A 14,869-nucleotide genomic window follows, 5' to 3' on the forward strand; every position below is an offset into this window, starting at 1 on the left:
ACTGTTGGGGTATTAGTCCAACCAAAGCATTCCCAAGTAATGGGGGAAAAGTTCCCCATTTGTCTGTTAAATAAAAAACTAAATTTTGTAGATTATTATCTAATTAATTGTTATTCATTGTTTCTCATTTGATATTCCCATCAAACCAGTGAGGTGGGGATTCTGTGCTATCTTCCCTATTTTATATATTCAAACCCTGGGCCTCACAGACTCAATGAATTCCAGTAATTACAAGCAGTGCAAAAGGCAGAACTGGAGCCTAGGTGTTATGACTCCAATTTCAGCGTCTCTTCTAGGACATCTTGCTGGAAAGACCAGGGGTGGAGGGTGGGGTAGATGACACTCTCACAAAGGAGAGTATTAAAAACATCTTTTGTATTCAGTAGCCTATTTCTTTTTAAGGTGCCATAATCAGATTCAACATTTTTCCATTTGATTACTATCAGATTGCGTTACCTTACCTTTATTGAAAAATGGAAATTCATTTTTCCCCCTATAGACCATTTCATTGCCAGATGATTCAACTAAAGTAGTCAGATGGTAATCCCAACACTGAAGGGGCTAAGGAAGGAGGACCTCAAGTTCAAAGCCAGCCTAGACTACAAAGCAAGATCCTCTTTATAAATAAATACATAAATAAAATATATTAATGAGTAGAAAATATTAGAATGCATATAATCTTGAACCAGATCCTCCCAAAACATAGGTATTCCCATATTCTTATTCAGAAATGTGAATCTCTGAATTGATCTTCCTGCTTTCTTCCCTGAGTAGATTCCTTATCTGTTTAAATAATTCACTGCCTTGGCCAGGTGTTACCACAATATTGACAGGCCATGTGCTAGATCCATGGAGGAGTTTGTATGCTCCTTACCTCTCTGGTACATAGCAATGGTTTTTTATATTCCTGAATGTATGTTTGCCATTAGCCTACATCTGATCATTCTGTTAGTATGCACGTATGACTATGTATCAGTACACATACAGGGACTATGTAAGGATATATAGTTTCATTGTTTTTCCAAACTCATTTCTAACTGAATCAAATTTATCTTATTATTCCCTGTATCTTTAAAAATTCCTTTCTTCTCCAGGGAAGGGAGAGGAAGAATGAATGGACCAAAGAAGAATTTGAATTCTGTAAACATTAAAATACCTTCCAAAGAAAGAGAAAAATGTTTGTATATTGAATTACCAAGTCTAGATTTTCAATCTTGCCTCATTATTTTTTCATCTTCTCTTGGTTTTTGTATTTAATTACTAGGCTAATTTAAACATCTAACTTTTTACTATGCATTACATACTGGTATTTGGGATACTGACTTAGGCTTGATTTAAAATTAAGTATTTAGGAATCTGAGTAGAAAAATAGTACACTAACAAGGCAATTTTTTTCTCATGCTTTCTTTAGTCTATTGCCCTGGGCTGTAAATTGTACAGCAAAATAACCAGCATATTATTTTCTGTTTTCTTTCACCTCACAGAGAAAAGCTATATTGCTGGCAAATGGACAGAAAATTTAAAAATGGAATCCGTGTATGGTATGCATAGTTGGGGAGTATATGTGGCATAAAATATTCATCTATATATCCCACTCTCTTTTTATGCCAGCTTACGTCAATAGAAACTCAACAAATGAGCTTCTCAAGCTGGGTGGAATAAGCAAAGATACCTTATGAAAAGCAAAAGGTGGGCTGGGAAGGTGGCTCAGTGATAAAGCACTTGCCTTGCATGCCTGAGGCCCTGGGTTCGATTCCTCAGCACCACATAAGCAAAAAGAAAAAAGCCGGAAGTGGGCGCTGTGGCTCAAATGGTAGAGCGCTAGCCTTGAGCTGAAGAGCTGAGGGACAGCCCCCAGGCCCAGAGTTCAGGCCCCAAAACCACCAAAAAAAAAAGCAAAAGGTGATTCTTGGTCTCCCTTCCCTGAAAATACAAAATCACCCCCAAAAACTAAGTAAAGACATCTTTTCTTTAAAAAGGGAAAAGATTTTTGAAAAATGCTAAAATGAATTTTTAAATCTGCGCTCTCAGTTAATACTTCGATGCTTACAAAATGTTTAAATTCTTTTCTTTTCTTTTTTCTCCTTTTTTTTTCTCCTCTAAAACTGATCTTCATGAGAGCCCCCTTTATTCTTCACCAATGAATTTTTACTCTGAATTTTTGGCCTTGACTTTTCCAAAATGTATCATTTTCACTCACAGCTTAAGACGCCTTTGATGGTCTTAGTACAACATACTTATGTAATGGTAGTGTTTAAAGCTGGAGATCAGATTGTGCATAATAACATATGTAGTTTGGATTACATAAACACTACAGGAAGAAGGGGAGACAGGACCCTTCTGTGTACAAATTTCAGATTGCTAGCTGTTTTCCTAAACAAAATGTTAAGCACTCCTAATAGGAATGAGTGATGTAGTTACCATGACTTCTGAAACTGCAAAAAAACAAGTGTTTCAACCAAAAGTAAAGATTATGCCAAAAATTAACATATTTATTTTATGTGCTTTTTGTGCTTGCTGCTTAAAGATGGGGGAGGGGGAACGAATTTCATTGCCTTCAAAGCTCAATCTAATTAAGCAGTTTCATTAAAGTTTGGAATACAGCTAAGGGTCAAAGACAGATGAACTTGCTACAAATTACAAATTTCACCCATCATACATTTCTCCCATTATGAAAGAGTTTAGAAGCAGGATACTGTATTAGTTTATTTCCTTAGCACTGTACTTACAATCTCAATATTTCAGAGGAGACTACAGAGGAGTTTGTCTTTTGTTTTGGCTGCCAAGTTTGTCATATGTTGTTGAAAGCTTGATAACTTTTACATATTTCAGGAGAAGTTAATAAAACATTACTGTAGTGTTCAGCAACGAGACATTTCAGAGTGGAGAAAGAAGGCAAAAGCCTTCCTAAGTGTACTAACTTGGTACTTTAAGTCTTCATGTTCGCTTTGTTTCAGGAGTTACTACAAGGCTGCCAATACTTGTACTGCTCAATCAGGCCTTTGAAACCATGGGTGAAAAATCCAGCACATGTCAGTCACCTTGTATGTATTGTAGAGAGATCGTGAGGTATTTTGCTTCCTGTTCCCCCCTTTATTTTTTACAAGTACTTTAAATATGGACAGCCATTCCTGCTGGTGTCTTTATGCTGGGAAGCTCTGCGTGAGGTTGAAGTTTTTATAGGGAAACTTGTTTAAAACACAGTTGTCTTTAAAGGCCGGTTTACCACAGCAAGGTTAGGGGTTGCCAATAAAACCCATTTATAGCAACTTCTGTATTCTCAGCTCAGCCATGCCAATGGGGCGACCCTTGCACCACTCGGGCTGGTGGTTCTAATTAGTCCTTCCTTAAGGAAAACAGGCCCAAAGGACCAGTTTTTGGACCCAAAGCCCAAAGGGCTTTAGGGATGTAATGGGCCAAGCCTCCCAGGTTGACCTGGCTCCTGTGGGGTTTCTGAGAGCCCAGGACGACCGAATTCTTAGGTCACATAGCTGCCTACACTGGCTTTTGCTCTGCTGGGGAATAACAAAACATTTAGGGAACTAGGGGGTTTAATTTACTGCCACCAGCCAACATCATAATGGCATCTTTGTCTGTTCTTCCCTCCCCCCCCCCAACCTCTCTCCTCCTGTCAGCCAAGCAGGACTCTGGCCTTTCAGTGGACACAGCCCAGAGAGCTCTGGGAGGCTGTGGACCCCCGGGTCGGGGTCGCAGGGACACCCAGGCAATCCCTGGTCCTTGAACGTCCCTAGTTTTCTTTGGGGAAAGAAAGAAGAAAAAAAAGATGAAGGCTTGCGAGATGCTTTCCACTGCCTTCCTCTCCCTTAGCTCATTTTGGCCTCAGAAAGTGAGTGCGTTTGCGTGTTCAGTTAAGTGAGGGAAAGAAAATCCAACAAAGCCACACAGGCCACCCTAAGGCATCCACGGAAACTTCAGCTCGGCTAATTGCTCCCAGATGTCCTCCTTTCAGAAAGCAGAAAACAGGGAAGGCCGCATCACCGTATTGATTTTAAAGAGGCTGGGGGGGGGGGGGTGTGGGGGGAGGATGATCACGGTCTGGTCCCACAGGGGCGTCCGGGCACCGTCCCAAGGGAGCGGACCGCGTCCAGGGACCGCGCGCCGAGATCCCACGGGGAGAGGAGAGAAGGGGGCGGAAAGGCGCCCGCTCCCGGGCCCCGCGGAAAGTTCGCGCGTCGCGCCCCGGCGGGTCGGCGAAGCCGCGGCCGCTGCGGGCAGGGAGGGGCGCGGGGGCGCGGGGGCGCGGGGGGCGCGGCCCGGGCAAGCGAGCGAGCCGGCGGGCGGGCGCGCGAGAGGTAGGTGCCTTCGGGAACACGCGCAAGGGCGGGGATTCGCGCTGCCAATGAGGCCCCGGTGTGGGCCGAGCAAGGCTGGGGGGGGGGGGGGGGGGAACGGGCCGGAGCGCAGCGCTCGCAGTGGCAGCTGCGGGAGCCGAGCTTCGGGAGCCGGAGAGGCAGCCGTGGATTTGCCCGGCTGGCCGTGCCCCAAGGCCCAGCCCTGGGGGTGGGGAACCGCACGGAAGAGCTGGAAACTTTCCCGGCAGGTAACTCCGCTGGCTGCCCGGGCGCCGCCACGGGCCTCCCTGCGTCTCGGACACGGCTAGGCGCCCGGGGTGCGGCGAGGCGCGGCGGAGAGGGTCCCGGGGAGGAAGAGAGGGTGATGGGGGTGAGTGGAAGGCGTGTGGGAAAGTTTCCGGAGCGCCCCCTCCTCCGCCGGGCACACCCGGGAGCTTTCCGGGGATAGGCACAGACATGTTGGGCGCCTGGGGCCTCGGGCTCGGCGCCTTTGGGGGGAGCCGGCGTCTTCCCGGTGCGGTTTCCTCTGCGCCCGGCCGTGCGGATCCGGGGTCCGGGGAAGCTGGGGCATGTGGACGTGCTAGAGTTTCGGGACCACCCTCTCTGGGCGCGCAGTCTCGCCCACCTTCCCGCCTCTACGGGGGGCCCGCCAGGCTTGGCCGTGCCGGGTGCCTGGGCCGGGCCGGGTGCCTGGGCGAGGGAGGCGGGGGCCAGGCTGGCCGGGCCCCGTAGTGTCCCGGGTCGGGGGGGGGGGTGGCTGGCGGTGCGCGGGTCGCGAAGTTGAGGAGCGAACTTCAGCCGGGGGTACCTGGTCTGGCCGGGCTCTGCGCCCCGCTTCGCCTCCTGCTGCACTGCCATCCGCATATGCACGCTGGTTTCTTTTCTTTTTTTTTTTTTCTTGGTGTGGCTGAGATCGGATCAGACCTTGATTTCTTCTGCTGGGCAAGACCAGGGTGGTGCTCAGATTGTGGGTCCCCTTATTCGTGGGCGCGGAGTGGTTACTTTGAGAGGACGTAGCCGGGAGCAGCCTTGTTTTTGGAGGACCTTGGGGTGCAGGGCGCAGAGCCGGGGGGGGGGGCGGGGGTGTGGGGAGCTCCGGGGCTTTGGCGTGGCGGCTTTCCGGAACGGTTTCGGGAGGTGGGGTGGGGTGGGAAGGAAGCCCTAGGCATTGTGTGGCGGGTTTGCAAACAGAAAGGTCCCTGGACCGGCGTTCTCCAAACTTCTTGTGTGAGGCTCCGGGAGGAAATGCGGCGGTGGTCAGGTACCGATCCGGCGCCGCAACCGGAGGGAGCGGGGGATGGCGACCGGTGGTGTTCTTTCCCGCAGCCCCCCTGGGCTCACCCCTCACCCCGCTTCCCCCCCCCCCCCCGCCCCTCGATCTCGTGGTCGGGAGGGATTGGACGCGAATTCCTACCTCGGATCCCTGCTGGAGTCCACCCGGAGATGAGGAGGGCACCTTCATCTTGAACTTGACCCCAGCGGGAGCGTCGTCCCTCCCGGCGGGTTTCCAAGGTGGACTCTTAAAATGCGAGATGCACGTGGGACCTGCGCAGGAAAGAGGCTCCTCGTTAGGAAATCTTGGAGGAAAGGGCTGGGGAGGGCTGAGGTCGCGAACTCTGGAAATGCCAGACACGCCAGACGACCGAAGTTTGTATGCATTGGGGGCGGGGAGAAGAGCGGAGACTCGATCAGTTGGCACCGCGGGGTGGTGTTTCCCTGTGGTGGGAAGGAAGGGAGCCTGCCTCGCTGTCTGCTTTCAGCTGATCCGCTACTCCCCCCCCCCCTCCTTCCCGGGTCATCTCTATCCCTGCCAGGCTGGCACTCCTGGGACCGGGGTGGGGTGCAGGGGGCGGAGGGGAAGGAGGGGAAAGCAGTTGGGAAGCTTCTCTGGCCAGCCTAGAGGTATTTCAGATCTGCTGCTACTGGGAAGATGCCTGGATTTTAACAGCTGCTGCTTCATTGCTGGGAATGAAAGAATTTATGAGTGACTGAGGGGTGCTCGTTGTGGCAGTACTTGTGTGAATGTTTTACTCATCTCAGCTACTTCAAGAGCTCACACGGACCTTCCCTCCCTAGTGCTGGAGTCTGCAGAATTTGCCTCAGCTGGTATACCTTGGTGGGTTTCAGTCAAACGACATCATCCATACATCCTGGTAGTTTCACAGTGAGAAGTGTTGGAGTAAAGGAAGTCTGCTATTTGACATCTTTCGGGACTTCCTCCTAGGGTTGTTCCGGATACCTGCCAGGCCAGTGCCATCCAGCCTTCCAAGCTGCTGTGATTTGCCAATAAAGGATGGGAAATTGTGTCATCCATTTTAGTGGAAGCAGGAAAGTCCAGAAATAAATTTAAGGTCGCGTTCCATGACCCAGTCTTTTAGTTCTGGTGTCACAAACTTTAACTTTTGCTGGACTTGGAAGCAATGGTTTTCCTGCTTTCTTCGTTTAACCACCAGAATGTCTAAATTATTATAATTCATGTTCACCATGGAGCTAAAACAACTGATTCATAGTCAGCCTTTTTCTGCTTCCTATCATGGCCAAAAGAACAGTTTGTCTCTTTAACCACACACAACTTATTTGATGCCATAGTGGGTTTTTGATACTGGGTGATTGAGGGCACAGTTTTTTTTGTTTTTTCTTTTTCTTTTTAAAGAGACAATGGAATTGCTTTAATTAAATTGTCCCTTTTTAGACATCTTTTCTGAGTTGATGATTCTTTATCTCACAGAGAACATTAAACCACTGTCCCTGGGCTAATAGAGCAGTAATCCATATTATAATGAGGACTGTCGACATAGCTGGAGGTTAATGTTATGTCGATGTTTCCACTAGATGTTTTAACCCAATTATAAGGATTTTATTGCCAGTAGGTTGCGAGTAGGATTTCATAGCTAAAGAAATGGCTTTATTTTCCTTTTTCTGATGAAATTTTGGCTTGTAAGTTTCAGGAATTAGTAATAGAAGCAAAGTAATATGCATATACATATACATACATATACAATGTACATACAAGGGGGATTTGTGTCCCTAGAATAGCTTTGTTCAGAGCTGTCTTTTACATGCTTATTTCAGTGGTAAAACTCCCCCCCCTTCCCAAGTTTGTGAAAGTATTTGTCATACAGTGCTGGTTTGCACAATTATCCCTAAAATGGAATTAGCTAGCAATCCTAAAGTTCTGTGACTCTCCAAGAGTTGGAGAAAGATAGGACTTTTGGAGCCTGTGTTGTGGTGTTAGAAGAGTGTTTATAAAGGGCTAACTTACATATTTTACTCCTGAAATTTCAGCTGAGTAAAACAAGGCCTAGGACGTTACATGGTTCAACCCCATTTTCTGTGAAGGGTGAAGTTGAATTTGAACTGAGGTCTTCTGTCTCTGCTCCCTTTTGAAGATCTCTTTACTTATGGAGATCAGCTGTGAATTGGCCAAACTCCGACAGACAGACTACCCTTAACATGTGGTGGTTTCTCACAGTCTTTCATTTATGGGTTATTTTGGTTTCAGAACCCTAGGGTTAATACAGATTCTTTGATGTGAAGGATTAAAAACAGTTCACTAATAATGGTAATAAAACTTTCTCCCTAGGAGAGTTCCAGAAAGTCACATACCTCCAACTAATCATTTGTTTATTTCCAACTTTTTTTTTTTTTTATTAAGTAAGCTTCAAGGTCTAATATGGTTTATAATCCAGATGTATAACCAAGACAGCATTCTTAGCAAAATCACTTGTCAAATCTGCCTTTAAAAAAAAACAAATTAGAAATATACATGTTATTTGCCTTTTATCTTAGTATCACTCAACCTGATTACAAAACCAGGATGAATATACTCTTTAAATCTTTCCGTTCTGTTTTTGGTTTAATGGGAAAGAAGGTGTATATGGCAGGTGACCCATTTTTACTTTGTCTTTTAAATGTTTACTACATCTTGGTTTCTGGTTTGGGGGGCATAAAGTGCAGGTGGACAATCAATTTGGGAGCTGGGCTGGATTGTCTTTGTGTGTGTGTGTGTGTGTGTGTGTGTACACACATATGTGTATGTATATACATGTGTACCAGTACTGGGGCTTGAACTCAGGGCCTAATGTGTATGTGTATATATGTGTACCAGTGTACCAGTACTGGGGCTTGAACTCGGGGCCTAAGTGCTGTCCCTTGCCCTTTTCCCTCAAGAGCCTGGTGCTCTACTCTTGAGCAACAGTTCTACTTGTTTGTTTGTTTGATGGTTGGAGATACGAGTCCCATGGATTTTCCTGCTTAAGCTGGCTTTGAGCCATGATCCTTAGATCTTATCCTCTTGAGTAGCTACAGGTGTGAGCCACTGGATTACTTTACTTTGGGGGTTGGGGTGGAAGCAGTGCAAAAGATGGAACTCACGGCCTTGCGCATGTCATCATGTTAATTGTATTTAATACCACTGAGTGTCACACCCATTGTCCCCTGGATTTTATTGAAAAAGTTCAAAAATGAAATTCTGTGCTAAGCTATAAATTCTTTTCTGTTTTTGCAATTGGACCATCTTTAACTTTTAAATTTTATTTTTGGAGAAATATCTTCTTAAAATTTTAAGCAGTGGGATTAATACCTCAAAAGGGATGTTGAGTGGCTTATGCCTGTTATCTAGCTACTCTGGAGGCTAAAATCTAAGGATTACAGTTTATAGCCATCTAGGGCAGAAAAGTCTGTGAGACTTTTTGTCTTCAAATAAACAGCAAAAAGCTAGACGTAGAAGCGTGGCTCAAGTGGTAGAGTGGCAGCTTGGATGGAAAAAGTCAGCTGAGAGCGTGAGGCCCCTGAGTTCAAGCCCCAGTGGAAAAGCCAAGTGAGAGTGGGGTCCTGGTCTCAAGTCTGTGTAGCGTCTCTCTCTCTGTGTCTCTCTCTGTGTCTCTCTCTGTGTCTCTCTCTCTCTCTCTCCGTCTCTCCCTCTCTCTCTCTCTCTCTCTCTCTCTCTCTCTCTCTCTCTCTCTCTCTTTCTCTCTCACATACACACACACACACAAACACAGAAAAACCAAAACAATCTCAGAAGAAGATTTCCTATCAGTATCTGATGATTAACTGGAAAGTGTGATGCATCTGAAATTTCTGCCATTTCCTTAGGAAATGAGAGAAGAGGAGAGCTATGTGAAGCACTATTTGCTTGTGAAGTTGAATGACTATCAGTGCTACAAAGAGGAGGAATGGCTGTTAGGTGTTTACTTGGGGAACAGGTTTTGATGAGGCTTTCTGGACCCTTTTGTGGAGAGAGAATAGGTTTCTCCAGCTTTTGTTTTGCTATGTTGCTGATGAGGGCTGTCATTCTAGGGTGGGTATTGTCTTTACTGGCTTCCACAGGTGTGAGTAATCAAGGAAAATAACATCTCATAGTCGAGAATGACAAGGGCAAGAAAAATATTGGCAGAGATATAAAAAAGTTCCTGGATTTAAGCACAGATTTATACGATGTATTGGTTAAAAAGAACTGTTCTAGCCACAGTTGTAAATAGATATGAATCCTGTACATTCAGCCATTTATCCTAGAGCCTCAGTGACTCAGCCCCTTCCTGGCCACACCCAGCACACCTAGGGTGACATGGTTTTGACAGACAATATTGGGGGTGGGGTGAGGAATTCTTTAAGAAACACTTGCCTGTGATCAGTTGCTTGAAGAAACATGAGATTCTCTTGCCATTTTTGAAAATGTGAACAAGATGGTACATGGGGGGGTATATATACAATGTCTTTGTGCAGTTTAGAATACAGTATATAGTGCTGTGATATGCTTCTTCAATCTCATGTCTTAATTCTTTGGCATAGTTTCAGTGGCCTGTTGATATATTTATTGAATATGTCATAATATATTTCATCATTCACTTTGACATTTATATTTGATTGGAAAGAAATCTTTAGAACCTTTGGCTCAAATGACATTTACTCATGTTGTATCACCAGGGCCCAGTGCAGTGTTCAGCATGTAGGGGTACTTCGCTCCTGGTAGATGCAAAACCTCATACCACTAAGAAACTGTCTTTTTGTCCTTCCAATTTGAGAAAACCTTGGAAAGAACCTGGATTGGCCTGATGCCAGCCAAAGAACAGTTGTACTGGCAGCTCCCATTAGACCCACAAGAGGAGATGGTGGGGAGACGAAGTATTCATTTTACAAAGGAAAAGATTGTCATTCTTGGAAGAGAGATATGTAGGTAAGCAAAAAGAACTGGCCAACAAAGTATATTTCCAAAAGTGGTATTGCTGGTCATATTGACATACAAATATGTGAACATATATAAATATATTTAATGTTCTTGTGATGTACACCCTGAGAGAGTTTGAGAGAAGTAGACTTGTCCACATTCTGTAGGCCTTTGAATTGCAGCACACACAGACATTTGTGTACAGGCGTACTGAGTTACTGCTAAAAACTTGAAGCTGTTCGTTATTCCCATGTAGTTCATTATATTCCTCTCATTGTCATGCTTTTCTCTAATTACTTGAGATTATTAACATTAATTATTAATGTTTATTGAGTGCTTGTTCATGTGGAGCTAGATGTGTGAGTTAAATATAAATACTTGGTGGAAATGAAATAGTATAGTTCTTTCTTCTCTCTTTGTCTTACAGTCATAGTGACAGCCATATCTGTATGGTTACCCATAATAGTGCTTCATGTTATGGCCCTCCTTGCTTCTTGTGGTTTAAACCAACAATTGTTTTTTAATTTATTTTTTGTTAGTTGTGGGGCTTGAACTCAGGGCCTGAGCACTGTCCCTGAACTTTTTTGCTCAAGGGTAGTGCTGTACCACTTTGAGCCACAGTGACATTTTCAGTTTTCTGGTGGTTAACTGGAGTCTCATGGACTTCCTGGCTGGACTGGCTTCAAACCATGATCCTCAGATCTCAGTCTCCTAAGTAGCTAGGATTACAGGCATGAGCCACCAGAACTGGCCCAACAATTGTTTTATTTGCTTTGGATTCAGAAGTTAGAATTGCCCTCAGCTGGATGATTCGTCTGCCTGGCCTGCCAAGATTCACTCATAGCTTTTCATAGTTACAGAATTCATTGAGGGAGCCATTGCTTTCCAATGTTGTAATAACTTACAACATTACTTGCTACTGCAGTTCTGTTTTTGGTTTATCTTGGCTGTGTACTTAAAGGTACTCTGGGTGTGTCCATTATTTTAGTGAGTGAAATTTTTTTTTTTTTTTTCCGGTAGTGGAGCTTGAACTGTGGACCTGGGTGCTGTCCCTGTGATCTTTAGCTCAAAGCGAGTGCTCTACCACTTGAGCCACAGCGGTACTTCCGGTGGTTTATTAGAGAGAAGAGTCTCACAGACTTTCCTGCCGAGGCTGGCTTTGAACTGTGATCCTCAGATCTCAGCCTCCTGAGTAGCTAGGATTACGGCATGAACCACTGGCACCTGGCTTAGTGAATCTTAAGCCAAGACAAATACCTGTTGTGGGTGACTTGATTAATGTTCAGGTGTAACACCTTTGGGGTCCTGCCATATTGGGAACATTAGGTAGTCAGCAGAGGAGAAATTACATAGAATGCAAAGATCAAAGGTGCTTAAGATCACAATGACTTTTTTTTTTGGTGCCCATCTGGGGCTTGAACTCAGGGCCTGGCACTGTTCCTGAGCTCTATCTGCTCAAGGCTAGCACTCTAACTTGAGCCACAGCTCTACTTCCAGCTTTTTGGGTGGGTTAATTGGAGATAAGAGTCTCATGGACTTTTATCTGGCTTTGCACCTCAGTTCTCAGATCTCAGCCTCCAGAGTAGGAGTAGCTCCTACTCTGTAGCTAGGATTACAGGTGTGAGCCTCTGGTATCTGGCTCAGAATAACTTTTTAACCAGCCCAAGGACTATGTGATTCAGAATCTCTCTGATTAAAAAAAAAAATAATTTTTTATTATGTTAATAAGACAGTGATCCAAAGTGAAGTATGCTTGATACATATCTGTATATATGTAATTTTGTATGTATATGCCTATGCATGTATACATGTATATATCTGAGGTGTACTGACCGATGTATTTAATATCCTCCTGTCACTGTGAGGTCACCTGGGGAAAGAGGAGACATTTTATGACTTAGACTTGATAGTGGTATTCTCATTTTTATTCTTTCCCAATAATATGAACTCTATCCATTTAAAGGGATTTGGGGGTCATACTATCTATTTTAATTAAACTGACCCTCACAAGGGGGCAAGTGACTTAAAAAGATTTTTGCAAAGTAAGTGTAGAATAATGCTAATGCTATCCTATTAGAGTAAACAGAATTAGAGTCTCAGGAACAAGAAAATATGTGAATGTGTGCATATGTGCCAGTAGTGGGTCTTTTATGTTTTTATCTGAGACTGGGGCTCTAGCCAGATATCTGACACTTATGCTTATTGCCTGGTGCTCTACCACCTGAGCCATGCCTTGAACCCCAGCCATGTGTCTAACCCCTAGTACTGGGTCTTGAACTCAGGTCCTCATGTTCTCATTTGTGAAGCTGGTGCTCTATCACTTGAGTTACACCTCTACTACTAGCATTTTGGAAGTTAGAGATAGAGTCTCAGATTTGTCTGTTTGAGGTTGGCTTTGAACCTTGATCCTCAGATTTCAGCTCTTTAAGTAGGTAGATTACAGGCATAAACTATAGGTGTCCAGCTTAAAAAAATCTTTTTATAAAATGATGATAAAATAAGATTTTCTCATATTTTGGTTTTGTGTTATTAATAACAATGAACTGAACATACTGTTTTGAATCTTTTTTACAAAATGAATCCAAGCCTGGTGGTACACACTTGTAAAATCAGCACTTAGGAAGATAAGACAGGAGGATCATGAGGTAGGCTAACCTAGATATTAATGTATACACATGTATTTTATAAACTGTATTTTCTTTGCAAACTGTCTACAATTTGTATATCAGGGATACACATTTATTGTTTTTACTAGTTGGGCTGCATGGCCACTTAGAGTCAGTCATTGTTTTTGCAACTTGCTGCTGATACAAGGACAGATAGGAGTGGATAGTCCCTGTTTTACTCCTAGGTGATAAGGTTCTATGTGACCTGGTTCCTGCATCTCCATAGTACTGAAACTTTCATGATCCTTTGGGTTTTAGCTATAATATTGCTTTCTCATGACATTTTTCTGATTTTCCCCTTCCACATTTCAGTGGTTCTTTCAGCATTTACTCCTCCTAGTGCTTTCCTTACACACACATTATTATTACATTAATTATAGTGCTTTGGCTTTTCCCCTTCCTTCCTTCCTTCCTTCCTTCCTTCCTTCCTTCCTTCCTTCCTTCCTTCCTTCCTTCCTTCCTTCCTTCCTTCCTTCCTTCCTTCCTTCCTTCCTTCCTTCCTTCCTTCCTTCCTTCCTTCCTTCCTTCCTTCCTTCCTTCCTTCCTTCCTTCCTTCCTTCCTTCCTTCCTTCCTTCCTTCCTTCCTTCCTTCCTTCCTTCCTTCCTTCCTTCCTTCCTTCCTTCCTTCCTTCCTTCCTTCCTTCCTTCCTTCCGACTTGAATTCAGGCCCTTATGCTGGTTAGGTAGGGCCATGTCTCACGGCCTCCAGTTCTTTACAATTAAGTTGTCCACTTGTTGGTGGGTTGTAGGCTTTTTGATGATTAGGAGGCCTCCCCTATATTGGTCATTAAAAAACAACAACAAAAACCCAACTCACCTGTTTGCCCTTTGAGAGAGGCAGAACCCTCAGTATCCAAACATTACCCATTTACTCTGAGAGTTCTCTCACCTGAAGCTATTGGCAATCTCAGGAAAGCAGAGAACTCTGAACATATGTTAGAAATTAGAGGTCAAGGAGATTTTGAGTGAAGAATCCAAACTAGAATCATTTTCATTCCAGCATTGTTTCTTTCTGTTTAAGTTTTAAAATAATTAACTGAAAAGTAAGATTAATGATTGATATATGTATACATTATATAATGATTGTCACATGGAATTAATGAACACCTCTATCACCCAACTACACTATAATTTTGGTTCCTTGAAACTTTTTCATCTTACTACTGAAAGTTTATACCTTTTGACCATTTTCTCCCCATTTCTTCACTCCACATCCCTGGCAAGTACCCTTCTATTCGTCTATGATTTTGGCTTTTATTTTAGATTTCATGCAAACACTTTACTACTTGAGCTACTTCTCTTTTTTGCCCTGTTTTTTTGTTTGTTTGTTTGTTTGTTTGTGCTGATTTTGGGGCTTGAACTCAGGGCCTGGGCATTATCCCTGTTCCATGGGGAACTGATTCCCAGAAAATTAACACATGCTATATAGTGAAAAAAGGTTCCATAGACCAATAAGTGGGAACATTGGGTTAATCAAAGTAAGCTGGACATTTTTTTTAATTGCAGGGTTTTTGAGCAAGTTCTGATTAATTCTGAATTTCTTTGAGGGGAAATAGAGTACTCATTATTTCTCAAATGCATGTAACTGTGGAAATTACTTTTTACAAAGCATCTTTTGGCCAGAAACCAATGATAGCTGTTCTGCTTTTGAAATATTTTAAAGCAAATCTCAGATACCATGTAAACTTCGGTATGCATTTCTAAGTAAGTGCTTAAAAAGA

At 43.9% G+C, this 14,869-nt stretch overlaps 1 protein-coding gene across 4 annotated transcripts in view; it reads left to right on the forward strand.

Annotated features, from left to right (window-relative positions):
* The first annotated feature begins 4,428 nt into the window (after window positions 1-4,428).
* Window positions 4,429-14,869, forward strand: part of Tanc1 (tetratricopeptide repeat, ankyrin repeat and coiled-coil containing 1) — a 229,185-nt gene continuing 218,744 nt past the window's right edge. For 3 of the 4 annotated variants that reach the window (XM_042683389.1, XM_042683391.1, XM_042683392.1), the window contains exon 1: window positions 4,429-4,561. The gene's annotated coding sequence lies outside the window, so the exon portion shown is untranslated. Of the gene's footprint in view, window positions 4,562-5,507; window positions 5,575-14,869 lie in introns of those variants that run through there. The other variant, XM_042683390.1, reaches the window with a different exon arrangement.

This window comes from Dipodomys spectabilis, unplaced genomic scaffold (genome assembly GCF_019054845.1).
Source record: "Dipodomys spectabilis isolate Male_0828 unplaced genomic scaffold, ASM1905484v1 ptg000081l, whole genome shotgun sequence".
NCBI classification, from domain to species: Eukaryota; Metazoa; Chordata; class Mammalia; order Rodentia; family Heteromyidae; genus Dipodomys; species Dipodomys spectabilis.